At 62.9% G+C, this 6,644-nt stretch overlaps 1 protein-coding gene across 1 annotated transcript in view; it reads left to right on the top strand.

The window, feature by feature from the left end:
• RIPOR3 (RIPOR family member 3) overlaps window positions 1-6,644 on the top strand; it is a 97,191-nt gene that overhangs the window by 682 nt on the left and 89,865 nt on the right. The window lies entirely within an intron of this gene.

Raw genomic sequence — 6,644 nt, 5'->3', positions numbered from 1 at the left:
TGAATGAGAACGCCGCTGCAAGACCCCCAGCCTCCTCCTAACGGTGAGTGACGTCAGGGAGAGCGGAGAGGGGTAGCAGGTGGCACAAAGTACAAGGGGAGGGGGGCTGTGTGGCACAAAGTACAAGGGGAGGGGGGGGGTTATGTGGCACAAAGGGGGAGGGGGGCTGTGTGGCACTGTACAGGGGGGGCTGTGTGGCGCTATCCACAGGGGGGGCTGTGTGGCACTATGTACAGGGGGCTGTGTGTGGCACTATGTACAGGAGGGCTGTGTGTGGCGCTATGTACAGGGGGGGCTGTGTGTGGCGCTATGTACAGGGGGGGCTGTGTGTGGCGCTATGTACAGGGGGGGCTGTGTGTGGCGCTATCTACAGGGGGGCTGTGTGTGGCACTATGTACAGGGGGGCTGTGTGTGTTGCTATCTACAGGGGGGCTGTGTGTGGCACTATGTACAGGGGGGCTGTGTGTGGCGCTATGTACAGGGGGGGCTGTGTGTGGCGCTATGTACAGGGGGGGCTGTGTGTGGCGCTATCTACAGGGGGGCTGTGTGTGTTGCTATCTACAGGGGGGGCTGTGTGTGTTGCTATCCACAGGGGGGGCTGTGTGTGGCACTATGTACAGGGGGCTGTGTGTGGCGCTATGTACAGGGGGCTGTGTGTGGCACTATGTACAGGGGGCTGTGTCTGGCGCTATGTACAGGGGGGCTGTGTGTGGCGCTATCTACAGGGGGGCTGTGTGTGGCGCTATCTACAGGGGGGCTGTGTGTGGCGCTATCTACAGGGGGGCTGTGTGTGGCGCTATCTACAGGGGGGCTGTGTGTGTTGCTATCTACAGGGGGGGCTGTGTGTGTCGCTATCTACAGGGGGGGCTGTGTGGCACTATGTACAGGAGGGCTGTGTGTGGCACTATGTACAGGGGGGGCTGTGTGTGGCACTATGTACAGGGGGGGGCTGTGTGTGGCACTATGTACAGGGGGGGGCTGTGTGTGGCGCTATCTACAGGGGGGCTGTGTGTGTTGCTATCTACAGGGGGGGCTGTGTGTGGCGCTATGTACAGGGGGCTGTGTGTGGCGCTATGTACAGGGGGCTGTGTGTGGCGCTATCTACAGGGGGGCTGTGTGTGGCGCTATCTACAGGGGGGCTGTGTGTGGCGCTATCTACAGGGGGGCTGTGTGTGGCGCTATCTACAGGGGGGCTGTGTGTGTTGCTATCTACAGGGGGGCTGTGTGTGGCACTATGTACAGGGGGGGGGCTGTGTGTGGCACTATGTACAGGGGGCTGTGTGTGGCGCTATGTACAGGGGGCTGTGTGTGGCGCTATCTACAGGGGGGCTGTGTGTGGCGCTATCTACAGGGGGGCTGTGTGTGGCGCTATCTACAGGGGGGCTGTGTGTGTTGCTATCTACAGGGGGGGCTGTGTGTGTCGCTATCTACAGGGGGGGCTGTGTGTGTCGCTATCTACAGGGGGGCTGTGTGTGGCACTATGTACAGGGGCTGTGTGTGGCGCTATCTACAGGGGCTGTGTGTGGCACTATGTACAGGGGCTGTGTGTGGCGCTATGTACAGGGGGGGCTGTGTGTGGCACTATGTACAGGGGGGCTGTGTGTGGCACTATGTACAGGGGGGCTGTGTGTGGCGCTATGTACAGGGGGGGGCTGTGTGTGGCGCTATGTACAGGGGGGCTGTGTGTGGCACTATGTACAGGGGGGGCTGTGTGTGGCGCTATCTACAGGGGGGCTGTGTGTGGCGCTATCTACAGGGAGGCTATGTGTGGCGCTTTCTACAGGGGGGCTGTGTGTGGCGCTATGTACAGGGGGGCTGTGTGTGGAGCTATCTACAGGGGGGCTGTGTGTGGCGCTATGTACAGGGGGCTGTGTGTGGAGCTATCTACAGGGGGGCTGTGTGGAGCTATCTACAGGGAGGCTGTGTGTGGCGCTTTCTACAGGAGGGCTGTGTGTGGAGCTATCTACAGGGTGGCTGTGTGTGGCGCTATCTACAGGGGGGTTGTGTGTGTCGCTATCTACAGGGGGGCTGTGTGTGGCACTATGTACAGGGGCTGTGTGTGGCGCTATGTACAGGGGGGGCTGTGTGTGGCACTATGTACAGGGGGCTGTGTGTGGCACTATGTACAGGGGGGCTGTGTGTGGCGCTATGTACAGGGGGGCTGTGTGTGGCGCTATGTACAGGGGGGCTGTGTGTGGCGCTATGTACAGGGGGGCTGTGTGTGGCACTATGTACAGGGGGGGGGCTGTGTGTGGCACTATGTACAGGGGGGCTGTGTGTGGCGCTTTCTACAGGGGGGCTGTGTGTGGCGCTTTCTACAGGGGGGCTGTGTGTGGCGCTTTCTACAGGGGGACTGTGTGTGGCGCTATCTACAGGAGGGCTGTGTGTGGCGCTATCTACAGGGGGGTTGTGTGTGGAGCGATCTACAGGGGGGGCTGTGTGTGGTGCCATCTACAGGGGGGGCTGTGTGTGGTGCCATCTACAGGGGGGCTGTGTGTGGTGCCATCTACAGGGGGGCTGTGTGTGGAGCTATGTACAGGGGGGCTGTGTGTGGTGCCATCTACAGAAGGGCTGTGTGTGACGCTATCTACAGGGGGGCTGTGTGTGGAGCTATGTACAGGGGGGCTGTGTGTGGTGCCATCTACAGAAGGGCTGTGTGTGGCGCTATCTACAGGGGGGTTGTGTGTGGAGCTATCTACAGGGGGGGCTGTGTGTGGTGCCATCTACAGGGGGGGCTGTGTGTGGTGCCATCTACAGGGGGGCTGTGTGTGGTGCCATCTACAGGGGGGCTGTGTCTGGCGCTATGTACAGGGGGGCTGTGTGTGGTGCCATCTACAGAAGGGCTGTGTGTGACGCTATCTACAGGGGGGCTGTGTGTGGAGCTATGTACAGGGGGGCTGTGTGTGGTGCCATCTACAGAAGGGCTGTGTGTGGCGCTATCTACAGGGGGGCTGTGTGTGGAGCTATCTACTGGGGGCTGTGTGTGGAGCTATCTACAGGGGGCTGTGTTTTGTTTTTTTTACCTGAGAACTTACCTGGAGGTATATAGAAATGAATGGATCAGCAATTTAATCCGTAAAAAAAATAAAGTTACTAATATGAAGAGTAAAAAAACTTCTTCTCCCCTCCAGCGACTTCTGTCTTCCCTGCGCTGCAGTAGAAACTAGACATCAATGAAAAATGATTCCCCTTCATGTAACTCTGCTACCTGTCAGCTGAAAAGTCATCCACCACAGGAAAAAATGTTTCCCCGTCACGTTTGATTCCCAGGTGTTTCCTTGTGGTACTCCGCCGTGGGGAAACCTTTTTCCCTCTGGTGGATGATTTTTCCATTGACCGGTAGCAGAGTTACACAACTGGAAAAAAAAATCCCCATCTTTTAACTCTGCTACCTGTCAATTGAAAAGTCATCAACCACAGGGTCTCCCTCTTGACTTTCATTGTTCTCAGCCTCTTGGTTTGTCCTGCAGCCGCTGCCGCCGTGATGAGCAAATGTTATACCCAAGATAGGAAAAGTAACACAAAGACGAAATCACCTGAAATATAATATATGTGATATCCAGACAGTCCAGAGATCCTCAGTGAGAATGTGCGCGCGTTATTTGCAGAAGGATCCTGCCGTGATTTGATGTGTTTATACCGGATATTAGGGGGCGTGGCTTAAAATGTCCCTCTTTTCCGAATTTAAAAGTTGGGAGGTATGATTATTACTGACGCGGTCAGGGAGGTGGTGACGCAGAGGCGGCGGTCAGGGAGGTGGTGACGCAGAGGCGGCGGTCATGGAGGTGGTGACGCAGAGGCGGCGGTCAGGGAGGTGGTGGCGCAGATGGCGGTCAGGGAGGTGGTGACGCAGAGACGGCGGTCAGGGAGGTGGTGGCGCAGAGACGGCGGTCAGGGAGGTGGTGGCGCAGAGACGGCAGTCAGGGAGGTGGTGGCGCAGAGACGGCGGTCAGGGAGGTGGTGGCGCAGAGACGGCGGTCAGGGAGGTGGTGGCGCAGAGACGGCGGTCAGGGAGGTGGTGGCGCAGAGACGGCGGTCAGGAAGGTGGTGACGCAGAGATAGTGAGGAGGTGGTGGCGCAGAGACGGCGGTCAGGGAGGTGGTGACGCAGAGACGGCGGTCAGGGAGGTGGTGACGCAGAGACGGCGGTCAGGGAGGTGGTGGCGCAGAGACGGCGGTCAGGGAGGTGGTGATGCAGAGACGGCGGCCAGGGAGGTGGTGACGCAGAGACGGCGGTCAGGGAGGTGGTGACGCAGAGACGGCGGTCAGGGAGGTGGTGACGCAGAGACGGCGGTCAGGGAGGTGGTGAGGCAGAGACGACGGTCAGGGAGGTGGTGAGGCAGAGACGGCGTTCAGGGAGGTGGTGACGCAGAGACGGCGGTCAGGGAGGTGGTGGCGCAGAGACGGCGGTCAGGGAGGTGGTGGCGCAGAGACGGCGGTCAGGGAGGTGGTGGCGCAGAGACGGCGGTCAGGGAGGTGGTGGCGCAGAGACGGCGGTCAGGGAGGTGGTGGCGCAGAGACGGCGGTCAGGGAGGTGGTGGCGCAGAGACGGCGGTCAGGGAGGTGGTGGCGCAGAGACGGCGGTCAGGGAGGTGGTGGCGCAGAGACGGCGGTCAGGGAGGTGGTGGCGCAGAGACGGCGGTCAGGGAGGTGGTGGCGCAGAGACGGCGGTCAGGGAGGTGGTGGCGCAGAGACGGCGGTCAGGGAGGTGGTGGCGCAGAGACGGCGGTCAGGGAGGTGGTGGCGCAGAGACGGCGGTCAGGGAGGTGGTGACGCAGAGACGGCGGTCAGGGAGGTGGTGACGCAGAGATAGTGAGGAGGTGGTGGCGCAGAGACGGCGGTCAGGGAGGTGGTGACGCAGAGACGGCGGTCAGGGAGGTGGTGGCGCAGATGGCGGTCAGGGAGGTGGTGACGCAGAGACAACGGTCATGGAGGTGGTGACGCAGAGGCGGCGGTCAGGGAGGTGGTGGCGCAGATGGCGGTCAGGGAGGTGGTGACGCAGAGACGGCGGTCAGGGAGTTGGTGGCGCAGAGACGGCGGTCAGGGAGGTGGTGGCGCAGAGACGGCGGTCAGGGAGGTGGTGACGCAGAGGCGGCGGTCAGGGAGGTGGTGACGCAGAGGCGGCGGTCAGGGAGGTGGTGACGCAGAGGCGGCGGTCAGGGAGGTGGTGACGCAGAGGCGGCGGTCAGGGAGGTGGTGGCGCAGATGGCGGTCAGGGAGGTGGTGACGCAGAGACGGCGGTCAGGGAGGTGGTGGCGCAGAGACGGCGGTCAGGGAGGTGGTGGCGCAGAGACGGCAGTCAGGGAGGTGGTGGCGCAGAGACGGCGGTCAGGGAGGTGGAGGCGCAGAGACGGCGGTCAGGGAGGTGGTGGCGCAGAGACGGCGGTCAGGGAGGTGGTGGCGCAGAGACGGCGGTCAGGAAGGTGGTGACGCAGAGATAGTGAGGAGGTGGTGGCGCAGAGACGGCGGTCAGGGAGGTGGTGACGCAGAGACGGCGGTCAGGGAGGTGGTGACGCAGAGACGGCGGTCAGGGAGGTGGTGGCGCAGAGACGGCGGTCAGGGAGGTGGTGGCGCAGAGACGGCGGTCAGGGAGGTGGTGACGCAGAGACGGCGGCCAGGGAGGTGGTGACGCAGAGACGGCGGTCAGGGAGGTGGTGACGCAGAGACGGCGGTCAGGGAGGTGGTGAGGCAGAGACGGCGGTCAGGGAGGTGGTGAGGCAGAGACGGCGGTCAGGGAGGTGGTGACGCAGAGACGGCGGTCAGGGAGGTGGTGGCGCAGAGACGGCGGTCAGGGAGGTGGTGGCGCAGAGACGGCGGTCAGGGAGGTGGTGGCGACGCAGAGACGGCGGTCAGGGAGGTGGTGGCGCAGAGACGGCGGTCAGGGAGGTGGTGGCGCAGAGACGGCGGTCAGGGAGGTGGTGGCGCAGAGACGGCGGTCAGGGAGGTGGTGGCGCAGAGACGGCGGTCAGGGAGGTGGTGGCGCAGAGACGGCGGTCAGGGAGGTGGTGGCGCAGAGACGGCGGTCAGGGAGGTGGTGGCGCAGAGACGGCGGTCAGGGAGGTGGTGACGCAGAGATAGTGAGGAGGTGGTGGCGCAGAGACGGCGGTCAGGGAGGTGGTGACGCAGAGACGGCGGTCAGGGAGGTGGTGTCGCAGATGGCGGTCAGGGAGGTGGTGACGCAGAGACAACGGTCATGGAGGTGGTGACTCAGAGGCGGCGGTCAGGGAGGTGGTGGCGCAGATGGCGGTCAGGGAGGTGGTGACGCAGAGACGGCGGTCAGGGAGGTGGTGGCGCAGAGACGGCGGTCAGGGAGGTGGTGGCGCAGAGACGGCGGTCAGGGAGGTGGTGGCGCAGAGACGGCGGTCAGGGAGGTGGTGGCGCAGAGACGGCGGTCAGGGAGGTGGTGACGCAGAGACGGCGGTCAGGGAGGTGGTGACGCAGAGACGGCGGTCAGGGAGGTGGTGACGCAGAGACGGCGGTAAGGGAGGTGGTGGCGCAGAGACGGCGGCCAGGGAGGTGGTGACGCAGAGACGGCGGTCAGGGAGGTGGTGACGCAGAGACGGCGGTCAGGGAGGTGGTGAGGCAGAGACGGCGGTCAGGGAGGTGGTGAGGCAGAGACGGCGGTCAGGGAGGTGGTGAGGCAGA

This window comes from Rhinoderma darwinii, chromosome 13 (genome assembly GCF_050947455.1).
Source record: "Rhinoderma darwinii isolate aRhiDar2 chromosome 13, aRhiDar2.hap1, whole genome shotgun sequence".
NCBI classification, from domain to species: domain Eukaryota; kingdom Metazoa; phylum Chordata; class Amphibia; order Anura; family Rhinodermatidae; genus Rhinoderma; species Rhinoderma darwinii.
Note: the sequence above shows the minus strand (reverse complement) of the source record. Positions and strands in the feature narration are given on the sequence as shown.